This window comes from Dendrobates tinctorius, unplaced genomic scaffold (genome assembly GCF_039654945.1).
Source record: "Dendrobates tinctorius isolate UK_male_01 unplaced genomic scaffold, ASM3965494v1 ptg000069l, whole genome shotgun sequence".
NCBI lineage: Eukaryota > Metazoa > Chordata > Amphibia > Anura > Dendrobatidae > Dendrobates > Dendrobates tinctorius.
Window position 1 is genome coordinate 201,599 of NW_027361737.1, and position 17,518 is coordinate 219,116.

Genomic DNA, 17,518 nt, shown 5'->3' on the forward strand with positions numbered 1-17,518 from the left:
GTGACGTTAAGGGACGTGGATGTGGTGGTGCCCGCCAAAACCATGTGACTGTTCTGAAGGTGACTGTATCTCGTTCTAGGTTCTTGTCAAAATTTGGTCAGCGTGCTACATCACTGATGAACCCAGACAAGTGCGATGATGTTTTGGGTTGGATGGCAGACAAAGGCTCCAGTGTGTTGACAAGCAGCACCAGAAAGTATTCCACACGGTCTAGTCTCAGTAGCCAAGAGGCTGGGCCTCTGAATCCTCTACCATGTCCTTCTTCCTCCCACCAGCAAGAGCCCCGGGAGACATATGATGCTGGCCACTCTGAGGAACTGTTTACGTTCCCTTGGAATTTGTCAGACCTCTCAACGTGCACCATTGAAAAGGGTCATAAGGAGGTGGAGTGCAGTAATGCCCAAACATTTGAATACCATGTCCAGAAGAAAGGCACGTTGGGGAAGGTCAATTGATGTCTGAAATGGTGGAGGATAATCATGAGGCACAGTTGCCATCAAGTCAGCCTCAAATTGCAGTTCAGAAGGAGGAACATTTTGAGGAATTGGAAGCCGATGTGGTCGATGATGAGGCCACTGATCCAACCTGACGCGGTGACATGCCTAGCGAGCACAGCAGGGCAGAGAGGGATGAATCCATAGCAAGAAAACAGACAAGAAGAGGTAGTGGATTGCCCAGAATTAGAACGGTCAACTGTTCCACAGAGTCCATTCACTAGGCTAGATAACAGGTCAAGGGTGTGTTGTTCCCCTGTATGGCAATTTTTTCTTAAATTCCTTCAGATTAAACAACTGTAATTTGCAGCATGTGCCATACCAAGCTAAGTAGAGGCAAGAACACTGCCAACCTGAGCACCACCAGCATGCAAAAGCACATGGCAGCCAAACATCCCAGTAGGTGGGCAGAACGCCTGGGTACCAAATCTGTGTCTGAGGGTCAAACCACTGCTCCGTCCCCTGTGGTACGGCCTTCCCAATCTGCTAACCATGAAGCATGCGCTGATGCCTCCTGCCCACAACCAGTGGTTGCACACACATAACAGTTAGCAACCACGTCCACTTCATTGTCTCAGCACAGCATTCAGTTGTCACTGTTCCAGACATTTACTAGAAAGCAGAAATATCCAGCCACCCATCCACAGGCCCAAATGCTAAACACCCACATTGCCAGATTGCTAGTCCTGAAAATGTTGCCATTATGACTTATGGGAACTGAGTCTTTCTGTGACCTCTTGACGATGGCATCCTCATGGTGCTCAACTTCTAGCCAACACTATTTTTCTTGGTGTGCCGTCCCTGCATTACATAAGCATGTGTTACACAATATCAGCTGTGCTCTGGCGAATGCAAATGCAGCTACAGGGAAGATCTACCTAACCGCAGATACGTGGATAAGTTCTTGAGGGCACAGACAATACATTTCCCTGATGGCACACTGGCTTAACCTGGTGGAGTGTGGGACAGAGTCAGAGACTGGAACATCATACCTCTTACCCACACCAAGACTGGCAGACCCAACTTCCATCAGGGTTTCAGCCACCTCGTATTCCACTTCCTCCTTGAGCCCTGTGTAGGGCTCATTCACTAGTAATACTTGATATATATATATTTTCTGTTCATATTGGCACCATTACACTTTATGATAAAGTTTTCTTATTTACTTTTACTTTGTGTGATATAATATTATCCCTCTATTTTTCTATATATATATATATATATATATATATATATATATATATATATATATATATATATTTGGATATAATATGACTATTTAGTCATTATCTTCAAGCACCTTTTGCACTGGTCACCTTGTTTGATTATTTAGCACAGTTTTAAGCCCCATTTGGTCTGTGCTGCTCTTTTATTTTTAATACAATTGCTACTATATGTATTTTGGTACACTGGTGAGGTCATACTGTATATGGAAGATTTTATTGTGTTATTTATTTCTTGTGTGCACATGCACTTCTTTATGTAGAATACTACTTACCATAATAATAAAGGTATTTTTATCTTCCCGAATATTGTCTGGTTTTATGATATATCAATTTTAGTTCATGTCTAAGGTTTCTTTTCTTTCTTTCAGATTCTGCAGCAAACGTTTTAATAGACAAAGCAGTGGGAAGGTTACACTCATAATAGCATCATGAGCGCTAACCATCTTGTTGCAGTACTCAAAGTTTGGAAGAACCTCACATAGGTCAGTGATTCACACCCACTTGGCAGTTGCTATGTGTGGGGGCTGAGTGTTACTCTGACTTGCATTGAGAAGCTGGAATTTATGATATATTAATTTTAGTTCATACCTAAGGTTTCTTTTTTTTGGTCCACTATATTGGAATGGTTTTTCTATTCAACCTGACACACCATTGAATATTGGTCATTTATTATTATTATATTTTATTTGTAACTAATTTTATTCATTGGTGTGTATTTTATATGCTAGAATCTGAAAGAGGAAGCTTTGATTGCCGAGAAGGTGGCTATGGGGCAAGATTGTACAGTGGCTGATACCACACAGCCCAGCCTCACACAGTATTCTCAGGCCACTTTAAAAGATGACGAGGAACAGGAGGAGGAGGAGGAGGAACAGGATTTTTTGCTCTGTGCTACAGAGGGGACTCCCAATCCTGGCTTAATGCCTGTCCAGCATGGATGGCCTGAAGAGGAGGAGGTTATGGGTCGTGAGGAGGAGAGGATGGTTACTGTTGTTCCTGGTGAGGACACTGAACGTTTCACTCTTTTTAACCTGCTACACATGGCAGAGTTCATATCCAAATGCCATTCCCAAGACCCTTGCGTGAAAGACTTTTTGTGCACCATGAAATACTGGCTGTGCACCTTTCTTGACCCACGGTACAAGGAGATATTTGCTTTTCTAATGTCACAGGCAGGCGTGCCATTTTCAGTGCATGCATGCCAGAGGGCCGTAATGGAAGACTTGCTCAAAAGATTACCCTTAAACATTTTGCAGATGCCATTCCCAAGACCCTCGCGTGAAAGATATTTTGTCCACCATGAAATACTGGCTGTGCACCTTTCTTGACCTACGGTACAAGGAGATATTTGTTTTTCTAATGTAAGAGGCAGAAGTGCCATTTTCAGTGCATGCATGCCAGAGGGCCGTAGTGGAAGACTTGCTCAAAATATTACCCAGACAATGCTGGTCTCAGAGGTACCGGCTCTTTTTGTACTCAAGAAATACAGGGGAGGGCCACAAACACCAGGTGCAACTCGAGGAGGAATATCCACCAACTGGGCCATTTTCATGAGACCATCACATCAGCAAGGGCTATCTGTGAGTGTAACTATGATGAGGAGGGAGAAGTTGACCAAGATGGTGAAGGACTACTTAAGTGACCATACCAGCATCCTTTCTAATTCTTCAATGCCCTTTAAATATTGATTGTCAAAGCTGCACACTTGGCCCAACCTCTCCTTGTATGCCTTGGAAGTACTGCCATGCACTGCAGCAAGTGTGTTGTCTGAACGGGTTTCTAATCAGGCAGGGGCATTCATAATGGATAGGTCCACATGCCTGTCAATGGAAAATGCAGACAGGCTGACTCTTCTAAAATTGAACAAGAGCTGGATTTCCTATGACTTTGTAAGCACTATGGATGACAGAAACGTTATGTTAATGCAGTTTTTTGGAAGATGTCTTAACGTCCATCTTTTTACCATCCAAAGCTATTTTGTTCAGGAGATCAACACCTCCTCCTCCTGCTTCTGCAACAAGTACTTAGTGTTCATCTATGTATTCTCCACATTGGTATTGTTTTGTACTTTTTGAAACCTTTGTACATTATGCAATGGTGAAACTTATACTCTCTACCTCTTGTAATAACTGCTAAGTGTATTGTGATGTCCCCATCACGGCATATTTCAGCTGGTCTGAAAGAGACCACTTGGCTAATGTTTTGAAACCTTTGCACAGTGTGCAATGGTGAAACTTGTACTCTCTACCTCTTGTAATAACTGCTAAGTGTATTGTGATGTTCCCATGATGGTGTCTTTCAGCATGTATGATAAAGACCCCTTAGGTAATTTTTGGAAAACTTTGTACATTGGTCAATGGTCAAATTTCTACTCTCAATCTCTATATATTCTATTATTATATATTTTTTTTAATTGTGTTGCCCAGATGTTGTGTTTTGGGGCTGCACTTTGTCATTTTGGAACATAAATGCATTAATGTCATGTCTGCCTTGTCTGTTTTGCCTCAAGAACCCCTGGAGCGGTGTGCACGCGCATTTCGTGTCTGCTATCCTGCATATTCCCTAGAGCAGTGTGCACACTCACCTCATGTCTGTTGATTCTGACGATTCTGCTCTGCCTTCTGTGATCATCTCGTCCTGTCTAGAATCCCTGATCATGTGACCTTTCCTAGGATCCTGCACTGTCCGGTTCTGCAATCGTTTCTGCATGTCTGAAACCCTGATCATGTGACCTTTCCTAGGATCCTGCACTGTCTGGTTCTGCAATCGTCTCTGCAGGTCTGAAGCCCTGATCATGTGACCGTGCTCTGTGATCCTAGAGGAACTGAACTGGAAGCTCTTCCCTGGTCCTGACCCGGAAGTGGAGGTGCTATGCCCTATATCAGACCGCCCCTTCCTATGCTCAGGGCCTGAGTATTGTGTTGCCTCTCTGCATGGCTGCTTGGTCTGTGGGGTTGCTCCCTCTATTCTGTGCCCTTGCACTCTACTCTGTAGTGCATCTCTGCACACGCTCCGTGCTCATATTCCGTCTCTTGTCTCGTGCCTTGTCTAGTATTTGTCCTTCGTGTTATGCTTTGCCTTGTAGTCCTTGTTTGCTCTGATTCTGTTCCATGTTTCTTTCCATGTTTCCTGTCTCACTTTGCTTTGTGGCTTCAGGTACCCCCCTCTGTACCCTGTCCCTGACATGTCTCCCTACACGTGCAGGCCTCAATCTCTGTACCCTGTACCTGACGTGTCTCCCTACACGTGCAGGCCTCAGTCTCTGTACCCTGTCCCTGATGTGACTCCCTACACGTGCAGGCCTCAGTCTTTGTACCCTGTCCCTGACGTGTCTCCCTACACGTGCAGGCCTTGTCTCTGTATCCTGTCCCTGACGTGTCTCCCTACATGTGCAGGCCTCATCTCTGTACCCTGTCCCTGGTGTGCCTCTCTGCACATGCAGGCCTCCGCTCTGTACCCTGTCTAGTCCCAAGGTTCTCCCTTGGCCCGGCTCTGGGCTTCGGCCTACGCTCCGCTGCTAGACTCTGTCCCTGTCCCTGGCGTGCCTCTCTGCACGTGCAGGCCTCCGTTCTGTACCCTGTCTAGTCCCAAGGTTCTCCCTTGGCCCGGCTCTGGGCTTCGGCCTACGCTCCGCTGCTAGACTCTGTCCCTGTCCCTGACGTGTCTGTCTACACGTGCAGGCCTCCGTTCTGTGCCCTGTCCCTGGCGTGCCCCTCGGTACGTGCAGGCCTCACCTTGTACCTTGCCCCTGACATGTCCTTTGCATGCGCAGGGTCCTGTCTACTACTCTGTGCCTTGTCTCTGATGTTTCATGCGCTCTTGCACTTTTCGTACTAGGCTTTGCCGTGCTCTCTGCATGCATCTCTGTCCTGTATCTTTGCCTAGCCCTGCCTTGTGGCTCCGTGCCTCCGTGCACGTGCCTGGTCGCCTGTGCCTGTCTGTTGTGCCTCAACTGTGCCGCCTCTGGCCATGCTCGCCTGTGTGCCTCAGCTGTGCCCCCGTCCAGTGCTATAGTCGTTACCGGCTGCGTGGCCGCAGCGGTGCCGCCTCTAGTCGTGCTCGCTTGCTTATGCCATCGTCGGTACCACCTGCTGGTGCCCCCAGCTGTGGTCTCCATGCTCCCTTGCACGCACACTGGTTCTCGCACAGTGCCTTTTCGTGCTACTTTTGCACAACGTCTTTTGCTCTCTTTGCTCTGCTCTGAACCCTAGTTTGCCTGCCGGATTCCTTAACCTGCCGACCGCTGCCAGAGGTCTGGACCTAGATGACTGCGGCCTGATGTCCGGAACTGATGTCCATAGCCTGATTCCTGGACCCTGTCGGTCGATGCCAGCACCCCGGATTCCGATGCCATTGAACCCGTCCCTGGCGTGCCCATGCACAAGCAGATCTCCGTCCTTGTACCCGTCCCTGGCATGCCCCTTGGCATGCGCAGGCCTCGGTCCTGTGAACCCGAATCTGGCGTGTCCGTTGACACGCATCATGTCGTTAACCCTGTCTTGTTTCCTTGCATGGAACCCTGGCTGACTTTCGGATGTCCGGATCCTGATGATTGCCTACAGAGCTTCAGAACCTGATGTCCCAGTTGATCTTCGCTTGCTGTCCAGAGTCTGATGTCATCGTGCCTCCGCCTACCATCTGCACGTACCATTCTTGGACTTTGGCGTGCCCTTGCACGCACCTTACTATGTTGTCCCTTTTCTGGTTATGTTTGTACCTGATGATGTTATCCCCGAAGCCTTCCTTAAATGAAGTTTCTTTGAACTAGCGTCTCGTCTCGCCTTGTCTTGTTTCCCTGAGCTGGCCGTCTGGTCCAGCTGCCGTGGTGACTCACCCCCTTGGTCTTGCCCCTGACACTCCCTGTATAGGGTGGTTCTAGGTTAGCTCGCCCTAGGTGGGTGGGTGCCACGGCCCAGAGGGTCCACTCATTCAAAGAAGAAACGACTCACCGTAAGTTGACGCTCGTCACAATTAATATGCTCCACACAATTCTTCATATTTCAGACTAAGGCCGGGGTCACACTTGCAAGTGTGATGCAAGAAACTCGCGCGAGTCTATCGCATCAATACCTGGCATAGAAATACATGCAGCCACATACTCTGGTCCCGAGTGCCGGTGGCAGCACCGGGTGTTGATACGAGAGACTCGCGCAAGTTTCTCGCATCACACTCGCAAGTGTGACCCCGGAATTACACAAAATAATAATGTGAGTAATGAAACATGCTCTATATACAGTTGTGCTCAAAAGTTTATATACCACTGCAGAATTTTTGCTTTCTTGACCTTTTTTCAGAGAATATGAATGATAATACCAAAACTTTTTCTCCACTCATGGTTAGTGGTTGGGTGAAGTCATTTATTGTCAAAACACTGTGTTTTCTCTTTTTAAATCATAATGACAACCCAAAACATCCAAATGACCCTGATCAAAAGTTCACATACCCCATTTCTTAATACTGTGTATTGCTCATTCTAACATCAATGACAGCTTGAAGTCTTTTGTGGTAGTTGTGGATGAGACTCTTTATTTTCTCAGATGGTAAAGCTGCCCACTCTTCTTAGCAAAATGCCTCCAATTACTGTAAATTCCTGGGATGTCTAGCATGAACTACACACTTGAGATCTCCTCAGAGTGTCTCAAGGATATTGCGGTCAGGAGACTGAGATGGTCACTCCACAACCTTCACTTTGTTCTGTTGTAGTCAATGACAGGTCAACTTGACCTTGTGTTTTGGATCGTTGTCATGTTGGAACGTCCAAGTTCATCCCATGCGCAGCTTCCGAGCTGATGATTGCAAATTTGCTACCAGTAATTCCTGATAACATGCTGCATTCATCTTTCTTTTAACTTTCACCAAGTTTCCTGTGCATTTATAGCTCACACACACCCAAAACATCAGCGATGCACCTCTGTGCTTTACAGTAGGAATGGCATTCCTTTCTTCATAGGCCTTGTTGACCTCTCTCCAAATGTAAGGTTTGGAGAGAGGTGAAATTGCTACGTGTGAACATATGATAAAGTGGAGGTATAATTTAATATTTTTTTTAAAACTTAGCATTATATACATGTAATTCTGAAGGAAAAAATGGTTTGGTTTGGTAGGTCTTATTAAAAATCCGTAAAACCGGCACAATAGTCTGACAACATTATTCCTACCATAAGTGAGTCAGAAAGGCATGCAGGCATCTTCTCAATGCCGTTCCCGTTTAGTTTTAGCTCATTCACATCAATGTCAGCTTTTTTTCTCATGCCCCCAGACCTGTTTGTTGGGTCCTGCAGAAAAATAATTAGCTTTCCTATTGACTTGCATTGGATTCAATATTCTTTACGAATACATGGATATTAGAAATTATTTGTGCTGATTTTCCAAAATCTGAATATTTCACTATTAGATCATCACTAATAGATATCACAGTAAAGTACTCCAGACCATGGAACCTTGTATGGGTGAGTTATTTAACCCATAAACATTTTTAAATACTTTTTGGAGTTATAGATGTCACAGCAATGTATCCCAATATTGTATGGGTGAGAAATTTAACCCAGCAACATTTTTGAACACTTTTCTGGAGTGACAGATATCACAGTAAAGTACTCCAGACAACGGAGTACTGTCTGGCTGATAAACTTAACCAAGCAAAATTTATTTTTTACGCTTTCTTTGAGGGTTATAGATCACAAAAAATGTACCCCAGACATTGCAGTACTATATGGGTGAGAAATTCAACCCAGCAAAATGTTTAAATGCTTGTTTTAGAGTGTTGGATATCACAGACATATACCCCACACCACATAATAATTTATGGATGAGTAACTGAACTCAGCAAAATTTATAAACACTTTTTTTGGAGAGTTATATATCACACAAATGTACCCCAGACCACAGAATACAGCATAACTGAGAAAGTAATGCAGCAAAATTTTTGAACACTTTTTTCGAGTGACAGGTTTCACAGTAATGTACCCCAGACCACGGAATACTGTATGGGTGATAAATTTAACCCAGTAAAGTTTTTTTATCTTTTTTGTAGTGATTGTTATCACAAAAATGTACCACTGACCCAGAATACTCTGTGGGTGAGTAATTTAATCTAGAAAAAATGTAAACACTTTTTTGGAGTGATATATAACACCAAAATGTACCAAAAAGCATGAAATTTTCAATAAATCACACAATATATTCAAATTTTTCACACAAAAGAAATGCCAAAGCTATATATTTTGCATGGGACTGCACAGCCATAATCCCTGTATTCTGCCACTGTCCCTGCTCCTGGCCCGTGGTTACCATAGAGGCCATCGGCACAACATGATCACAATCGCATTGTGCTGATCAGAGAAGAGAGGGAGCCCCTTCTCTCTGTAAGTCGATCGATGTTGCTGTCACTATTGACAAACGCCTGCAATGGGCAAAAGCACCGAGCATGGGAGTTACCCCAGGATGTCAGCTATCATATAGCACTGACACCTACTGATGATTGAATGGTACTGAAAGTGAGTCTGCACCATCGTGATATGGTACATGTACAGTCATCTGCAAAACAGCCTTTGTGGGTGTACTCTGTAAAGTAGCCTCTGTGGGGATGCTCTGCACCCATCTCTCTGGGGTACTCTGCACCCAACCCTATGGGGTACTTTGCACACGTCTCTGTGGAGTACTTTGTAAAATAGCCTCTGGGGGTAATCTGCCCCCATCTCTGTGGGCATATTCTACAAAAAAGCCTTTGTAGGTGTACTCTGCTCATGTCTCTGTAGGGGTACTCTGCATTCGTCTCTGTGCTTTGTAAAGCAGCCTAATTTTTTGCTTGATTTTTAATTTTGGGAAGCCCTAGAACATTGGGAATGGCAAATAGGACAAACAAACTGCAGTGGAGTATAACAATGGCTAAGTGGGATTGGCATACTTCTCTATTCAGATAAAGGTATGGGCAAGTCCTTTGGAATCCACACTTGATTCATTTTAATGAATGTGAGCTTGTCTAAGGGTCGCGTTACACTAAATGACGCACCAGTGATCCCGACAACGATGTGACCTGGTCAGGATCGCTGGTGCGTCGCTACATGATCGTTGGTGAGCTGTCAAACAGGCAAATCTCACCAGCGATCAGGACAAGCGAGGACGCTGGTATCCAAGGTAAACAGCGGGTAACTAAGCGCCGCGCACGCTTAGTTACCCGCTGTTTACCCTGGATACCAGCATGCTCGCGCTGGGAGCTAGTATCCAGGGTAAACAGCGGGTAACTAAACGCACGCGGTACTTAGTTACCATTGTTTACCTTGGATACCAGCTTCCAGCGCGAGCACGCTGGTATCCAGGGTACACAGCGGGTAACTAAGCTCGCGGAGCTTAGTTACCCGCTGTTTACCTTGGATACCGGCATGAGTACCCCAATGTTTTTAGAGTACCCTCATTTATGTCAATTTGCAGAGTACCACCAACAAAGCTGTTTTCAGAGTACCCTCAATGAGGTTCCTTTGCAGACTACCCCTAACAAGGGTGTTTTGCAGAGTACCCCCAATTATGTTGTTTTATAAAGTTTCCCCAAAGAGATTGTTTTGCAAAGTTCCTCCAATGAGGCTGTTTTGCAGAGTACCCCAAAAGAGGTTGTTTTGCAGAATACCCCCAAAGAGACTGTTTTGCAGAGCACTTCCCAAAAGATAAAAAAACACAAAAACAGTGTTGGCTACCTCCTCTGCCTCTTCCACCTACACCAACACGTCTACCTTCACCTCCTACTCAAACTCATCCTCCACTTGGACCTCTGCCTCCTAGATCAAGATTTTTTTTATTAATATTATTCTATGTTATTTTAAGCCATTTTTTATCCACATTTGTTTTCAGGGCAATTGTTCTGCTCTTACTTCAATTTTGCTTCCTTTTGCAGCTCCATGGCCCTTACTATGACCATATTACATCACCAAGCTTCGGTTCCCCATTGACTTGTATGGGGTTTCGGTTTAAAGCCTTCCCGACTTTTGACGCCACATAGGCATCATGAAAAGTCGTGCCAATACGACCCATGATGTCTATGTGGCATCATGAATTGATTGCCCCCCTGCGGGTCGGGTGACCGGGGTCACTGAAAGGTCACCCGACCCCCACACAGAGTATACCTTAGAGTTAACCCCAGCGGACGTGGCTTAGCTCCCACGTGCCTACAATCGCTCTGATTGGCTGTTAAAAGGGAAACAGCCAATGAGAGCAATTTGTAATATTTCACCAATGAAATTTGGTGAAATATTACAATCCAGCCATGGCCGATGCTGCAATAGCATCGGACATGGCTGGACACCGAGACCCGACCCCCCACATCGGTCGCCACCATCATCATCTGATCCCCCTCCCCTTCCCTCAGTTCCCCCCCACCTTCCGATCCCCCCTCATCCCCACGGTACCTCCGATGTCCTGCTGTGGCTCCCGGGGTCGCGCCGTCCCGGATCATGGGCGCCGCCAACTTGGAAAATGGCAGGTGCATGCGCAGTGCACCTGCCATTTTCCAAGATGGCAGCGCCCATGAATTTGCCGGCTGCCCATTCATTTTTCATTTTGATCACTGTGATAAACTCTCACAGTGATCAAAATGAAAAAAAGTAAATACACCCCCCGTTTATCACCCCCATAGGTAGGCACAGATAATAAAATAAAAAAAAAAATTATTTTTCCCTTAGGGTTAGAATTAGGGTTAGGGTTAGAAATAAGGTTAGGATTAGGGTTGGAATTAGGGTTAGGGTTAGAAATAGGGTTAGGGTTGGAATTAGGGTTAGAATTAGAGTTAGGGGTGGAATTAGGGTTAGGGGTGGAATTAGCGTTAGGGATGGAATTAGGGTTAGGGTTGAAATTAGGGTTAAGATTAGGGTTAGGGGTGGGCTGGGGTTGGGATTAGGTTTAGGCTTGCAGTTAGGGTTAGAGTTAGGTTTAGGGTTATTGGTGTGTTGTGGTTAGGGTTATGATTAGGGTTGGGTTAGGGTAAGGGGTGTGTTGGGGTTAGAGTTGGAGTTAGAATTGAGGGGTTTCGACTATTTAGGCACATCACGGGGCCTCCGAACACGACATGGCGCCACGATTTATTCCAGCCAAGTTTGCATTCAAAAAGTCAAACAGCGATACCTACATTCCGAGCCCCGACGTGTGCCCAAACAGTGGTTTACCCCCACATATGGGATATCAGCGTACTCAGGAAAACTTGAACAACAACTTTCGGGGTCTAATTTCTCCTGTTACCATTGGGAAAATAAAAAATTGGGGGCTAAAAAAATTGATTTTTGTGGGAAAAAAATGATTTTTTATTTTCACGGCTCTGCGTTATAAACTTCTGTGAAGCACTTTGGGGTTCAAAGTGCTCACGACACATCTAGATAAGTTCCTTGGGTGGTCTAGTTTCCAAAGTGAGGTCACTTGTGGGGGGTTTCCACTGTTTAGGCACATCAGAGGCTCTGCAAACGTAACATGATGCCCGCAGACCATTCCATCAAGTCGGTATTTCAAAACGTCACTACTTCGCTTCCGAGCCCCGACTTGTGCCCAAACAGTGGTTCCCTCCCACATATGGGGTACCAGCGTACTCAGGACAAACTGGACAACAACTTTTGGGGTCCAATCTCTCCTGTTACCATTGTGAAAATAAAAAATAGTGGGCTAAAAAATCATTTTTTGAGGAAAATAAAATATTTTTATTTTCACATCTCTGCGTTATTCACTTCTGTGAAGCACCTGGGGGTTCAAAGTGCTCACTATGCATCTAGATAAGTTCCTTAGGGGGTCTAGTTTCAAAAATGGGGTCATTTGTGGGGGAGCTCCAAAGTTTAGGCACACAGGGCCTCTCCAAACACGACATGGTGTCCACTAACGATTGGAGCTAATTTTCCATTCAAAAAGTCAAATGGTGCTCCTTCCCTTCTGGGCCCTGCCGTGTGCCCAAACAGTGGTTTATGACCACATATGAGGTATTGGTGTACTTCGGAGAAATTGTCCAATAAATTTTAGGATCCATTTCATCCTGTTGCCTATGTGAAAATGAAAAAACTGAGGCTAAAAGAAAATTTTTGTGAAAAATAGTCCCTTTTTTTACGGATCAATTTGTGAAGCACCTGGGGGTTCAAAGTGCTCACTATCATCTAGATAAGTTCCTTGGAGGGTCTCGTTTCCAAAATGGGGTCACTTGTGGGGAAGCTCCAATGTTTAGGCACACAGGGACTCTCCCAATGCGATATGGCAACAGGTAAATATTCCAGCATATTTTCACGTTGCTTTAGTTCCTGTGAAGCACTTAATAAAGGGTTAACAATAGAGTTGAGCGAAACGGGTCGAACAATTTCAAAAGTCGCCGACTTTTGGCAAAGTCGGGTTTCATGAAACGAAACCCGACCCTAGGATGAGGTCGGCCACGAGGTCGGCGACTTACGTGCCAAAGTCGCGTTTCAAAAGTTTGTTTTGCGCTCTTTTTCAGCCAATCAGGATCCACGGACACTGTGGGCAACCTGATGACATAGGCAGGTGTCGCCACCATCTTTCAGAAGGGCATGCAAGTGATTGGCTTGCTTTGGTGGGCGTCACAGGGGTTATAAAAGGGCGTGCACGCCGACCGCCATCTTACTTCTGCCGATCTTAGCATAGGGAGAGGTTGCTGATTCTGTAGGGAGAGCGTTAGGCAGGGAAGAAGACAAAAAAACTGCTTCTGCTGCTAGCGATTTTGCCTGTGCAACACACCAGTCACTGTGTGTGCAGTGCAAGAGGAGGCTATATTGTGGTGGATCAGCGGTGTTGGTTGTTAGGCTGCCTTCTAAGGCTTCCTGACAGCTGCATTGCTGTTTCCCCACTGCTCTGCAAACTGCTTTTTTAAAAGCAATCCCAATTTTTTTTTGTCCTGCTAAGGTACTGAGCGTGCATTTATTCACACCATACAGCGGTGTACGCTCCTCACACAGTACCATGTAACGGCTGTTATCACAGCCACAGTGAAGCTATCTGTGTGTCACTGTGGAGGACTTGTTCCGTTCTTACAAACCTACACTCTAGGGAGATTCCTATTCTGCCCAATTCTACAATTCACTTTTTTCACACCTGTGCCATCGAGCCTGTGACATAGCGCTCTGATATTCAGTGGGCCTCAAACAATCCAAAAGTGTCCAGTGTCCACAAGTGTCTGCAGAAATTCAAAATCTCCCAGAAATTCAAGACCTCCCTTATCCTGTAGTCACTTTTTTCACACCTGTGCCATCGAGCCTGTGACATAGCGCTGTGATATTCAGTGGGCCTCACACAATCCAAGTGTCCAGTGTCCACAAGTGTCTGCAGAAATTCAAAATCTCCCAGAAATTCAAAATCTCCCTTATCCTGTAGTCACTTTTTTCACACCTGTGCCATCGAGCCTGTGAAATAGCACTGTGATATTCAGTGGGCCTCACACAATCCAAGTGTCTAGTGTCCACAAGTGTCTGCAGAAATTCAAAATCTCCCTTATCCTGTAGTCACTTTTTTCACACCTGTGCCATCGAGCCTGTGACATAGCGCTGTGATATTCAGTGGGCCTCACACAATCCAAGTGTCCAGTGTCCACAAGTGTCTGCAGAAATTCAAAATCTCCCAGAAATTCAAAATCTCCCTTATCCTGTAGTCACTTTTTTCACACCTGTGCCATCGAGCCTGTGAAATAGCACTGTGATATTCAGTGGGCCTCACACAATCCAAGTGTCTAGTGTCCACAAGTGTCTGCAGAAATTCAAAATCTCCCTTATCCTGTAGTCACTTTTTTCACACCTGTGCCATCGAGCCTGTGACATAGCGCTGTGATATTCAGTGGGCCTCACACAATCCAAGTGTCCAGTGTCCACAAGTGTCTGCAGAAAATCTAAATCTCCCCTGTCCTATAGACATCTTGTACCTTGTTTTACATTACTATATAGTTTGTAGGATTTTGTCTACATTTCTACCAAAAATGAGGAAGGCTGGTGGAAGAGGCCCTGGAATTGGGCGGGGGTTGGCAGCTGGTAATGATGGTGTTGGTGGTGGATCTGATGGTAGTGGCAAAAGCAAAATAGGACCGAATGCAGGAGGTGTTGAGCCTGCGTCATCGTCTGGCTCCATAAGTCTTCGAAGGCTTAGTTTTCTAGGAGTTGGCAAACCGCTTTTAACGCCAGAGCATCAGGAAAAAGTTTTGTCTTACATTGCTGACTCAGCCTCCAGCTCTATCGCCTCCTCTTCTGAAGTTGTAAAAAGTAAAAGCACTGAGTCGTCATTGGAGGCTCATTTTCATGAACCACACCTTTCCTTGTGTCCTTCACCACAACCAAGATGGAAGGATGACGCAGGCCATACTACTGATTACTCCATGGAGCTGTTTTCACATACCATGCCTGGATTATCAAGTGAAATGGTGAATTACCCAGGCCAAGATGAATCTGACATGGAGTGCACTGATGCACAGCCGCTGATAGATGATTCTGCTGGTACATTCACTCAGAGCACTACATTGTCCTCGCAGTGTACAGAGCCAGATTCTGACCCTGATGAGACTCAGGTGCCCCTTCCCGCACACCCCACCATACACGGTGACACAGAGGAAGGTGCACATGACATTGAAGAGGAGGTGATGGATGACCCAGTTGTTGACCCAGATTGGCATCCATTGGGGGAAGAGGGTGCTGCTTCCAATAGCTCAGATGAGAAGCATCCACAGCAGATATCAACATCGCAACAGCTGTTATCTGGCAGGCCCGGAGCACTCCAAAGACAGGTTCCAAAAATCAAAAGAGTTGCTGGACAGCTTGTCCAGAGGGTCAAAACATCACAGCGTGCTAGGCCGCAAAATGTCTGCCAAAGTAGGAAGAGTGCAGTGTGGCACTTTTTTGAACAAAATCCTCATGATCAGGCCAAGGTTATCTGTAAGAAGTGCGCAAAGACCTTTAGCCGAGGGAAAAATCTGAAAAATTTGAATACCAGTTGCATGCTTAGACATTTAACCAGCATGCACTTGCAAGCGTGGACACAACACCAAACCTCAAGTGCCACATGTGCAACTGATCACAAAGAAGGTAGTCAGCAACGCTACATTGTTTCCCCCACTGTAAGCCCACCGGTTAGCACAGCAGCAAATGTTGAGGTGTCGTTGCAAGGCCACAGCAGTCAGGGAATCCCACTGTTATATCAACGAAATACTGAATCTAGGCCATCAGAAAGAACACCAACTCCATCACCATCATCAACCCTCTCTCAGTCCGCCCTGTCCACCGCTACTTCCACCATATGCAGCTCTCAAGTCCAGCTCACCCTCCCAGACACTATGAGTAGGTCAAGAAAGTACTCAGTCTCTCATCCGCGTACACTGGGTTTGAACGCCCACATTGCCAAACTAATCTCATTTGAGATGATGCCCTATCGGTTGGTGGAAAGCGCAGCTTTCCGCGAACTCATGGCCTATGCAGTACCACGCTATGACCTACCCAGTCGCCACTTCTTCTCTCGCAAAGCCATCCCAGCCCTCCACCATCATGTGAAAGACCGCATTGTCCATGCACTCAAGCAGTCAGTGAGTGGAAAGGTGCACCTCACAACTGATGCATGGTCCAGTCGGCATGGCCAGGGCCGTTACGTGTCCATCACTGCGCACTGGGTTAATGTGGTGGATGCAGGGTCCACAGGGGACAGCGGTGGTGGGACAGTGCTGCCTAGCCCATGGTATAGGAAACAGTTGGCTGTAGGCGTTCCACCCTCCTCCTCCTCCTCCAGAAGCGAAAGCTCATCCACAGAGCGCAGTCGTACAAGCACTCCATCTGCAGCTGCCACTGTTGCACACGAGGTGTCCCCCTATCGAGCAGCTAGTGGAAAGCGTCAGCAGGCTGTGTTGCAGATGATGTGTTTGGGCGACAGACACACCGCCGAGGTGCTGGCCGAGTACTTGAAGCGACAAACTGAGTCATGGCTGGGCAGTGTACATCTTGAGGCAGGCAAGGTAGTTAGTGATAACGGCCGTAATTTTGTGGCAGCCATAGCCCTTTCAAAACTCAGCCACATACCTTGCTTGGCTCACACCTTGAACCTGGTGGTGCAGTGCTTCCTCAAAAATTATCCGGAGTTAACAGCCCTGCTCCATAAGGTGCGAAGACTGTGCGCGCACATCCGCCGGTCGCCTGTACACTCCGTTCGTATGCAGAAGCTGCAGCGATTGCTCCACCTTCCCAACCACCGCCTCATTATCGACATTGCAACAAGGTGGAACTCCACCCTGCACATGGTGGAGCGGCTGTGCGAGCAGAGGCAGGCCATAATGCATTTGTGGGAGGATACACGGCCAGGCACTTTGAGAGCAGACATGGAGTTGACAGGTGTGCAGTGGTCGAAGCTGAAAGACCTCTGTAAAGTCCTTCAGTGTTTTGAGGAATGCACACGGCTGGTAAGCGCAGATGACGCCATCCTAAGCATGAGCATCCCACTTATGCGTCTGCTCATGCAAACTTTGACGCACTTTAAGGAGCAGGCGTCTGCAGCCAATGTTGACGAGGAGGAAGAGGTGGAGGGAATCCTTGATGACATTCAGCCATTGTCTGCTCAGGGACCTCTCCTGGACGAGTTGGAGGAAGAAGAGGAGGAGGAGGATGATGATGGGGATGATTACTTAGGGGAGGAGGATGCATCTCGTGGGGCAAGTGAAAATGTTGGCGTGGCAAGGTCTGGTACAGGGTTTGTGCGTGACTGGAGGGATGTGGATTTGCCAGAAAGTGCTCCTCCAACCAGCACTCGCAGTGCATCATTGACACTAGGAACATTGGCCCACATGTCAGATTATGCCTTGCGGATCCT